At 34.9% G+C, this 1,365-nt stretch overlaps 1 non-coding gene across 1 annotated transcript; it reads left to right on the plus strand.

The window, feature by feature from the left end:
- Positions 1-293: 293 nt before the first annotated feature.
- On the plus strand, positions 294-400 carry LOC148045804 (U6 spliceosomal RNA). Its single transcript, XR_015696543.1, has one exon. It is a non-coding gene; the product is annotated as a U6 spliceosomal RNA (small nuclear RNA).
- Positions 401-1,365: the final 965 nt, after the last annotated feature.

A 1,365-nucleotide genomic window follows, 5' to 3' on the forward strand; every position in this document is an offset into this window, starting at 1 on the left:
TCAACATACGCAATGTTCTGATTGCACCACAAACACAGTAGTCATCCTTACTTTTCATAGAGGCACTGAGTTTTATAAATATGAGCATGATAGTGTAGAATAATCATATCCAAGGACCAGTGGTGGGTTTCAAAAAAAATTTGGAACCTCTTCTGTAGGTGTGGCCTGCTTTCCGGGTCCACTGGTGGAACCTCTTCTAACCGGTTCGGTAGATTTGATGAACCGGTTCTACCGAATAGGTGCGAACTGGTAGGAACCCACCTCTGTAACTGGGTATCAAAAAGATTTCTTGGGTGCTTGCTTCGGCAGCACATATACTAAAATTGGAACGATACAGAGAAGATTAGCATGGCCCCTGCACAAGGATGACACACAAATTCGTGAAGCGTTCCATATTTTTAAACTTGCTAGAATGGCAGAAGGGTATTAACAAGTTTGTTTGGGCAGGGAAGAAGCCGAGAATAAAACTTAAAATAATGCAAGATGTGCGTGAGAGAGGAGGTTTGAAATTGCCAAATCTAAAACTATATTATGAAGCAGTAGTTTTATCAGTAATCAGTGATTGGATTAATTCAACAGATGATAGAATACTTAATATCGAAGGGCATGATTTGGTATATGGTTGGCATGCTTACTTGTTATATGACAAGAAGGTGGATAAGAATTTTAAAATTCATATTTTAAGGAATGCTCTACTGTGGGTCTGGAAAAAATATCAATATAAACTAAATGATAAGATACCTATGTGGGCAATTCCCAGACATGCAATAGAGAACATAAATATAGTACAAAAACAGGATGTAACCACATACAGACAGCTTCTCACTTTAGAAAGAGGTGTATTACAATTAAAACCCTTGAATGTACTAAAAGAGGAAAAGGTAATTCAAACATGGTTTCAGTAATGACAATTACAGGCCAGATGGAAAAAAAGATCAAAAAATTGGTTTTACGCAAAATGAGGATAATTTACTAAAACAAATTAGGGATCAAAGTCAAATGCATATAAAAAGGTTATACAATGTATTAATAGTAATGGAAACAGAATTAGTCAAATATTGTATGATAAAGTGGGCACAAAACTTTGAAGAGCCAATAATGTTGGATACATGGGAAAAGATATGGGTAAGAAATGTAAAATTCACACAAGCCCAAAATTTGAGAGAGAATTTTTATCAGATGTTTTATAGATGGCATTTAGATCCTAAAAAACTGGCCTGTATGTATCCGAATTTACAACCTAAATGTTGGATATGTGATTGTCTCGATGCTACATATTACCATATATGGTGGACTTGTAAAAAGGTAAAAGCATTTTGGATAAAAATATGGTGGATTATGCAAAATGTTCTTTAAAAAAGGATA

This window comes from Thamnophis sirtalis, unplaced genomic scaffold (genome assembly GCF_051295495.1).
Source record: "Thamnophis sirtalis isolate CommonGarterSnake01/CBP01778 unplaced genomic scaffold, rThaSir2_p1.2 scaffold_4, whole genome shotgun sequence".
Classification (NCBI taxonomy): Eukaryota; Metazoa; Chordata; class Lepidosauria; order Squamata; family Natricidae; genus Thamnophis; species Thamnophis sirtalis.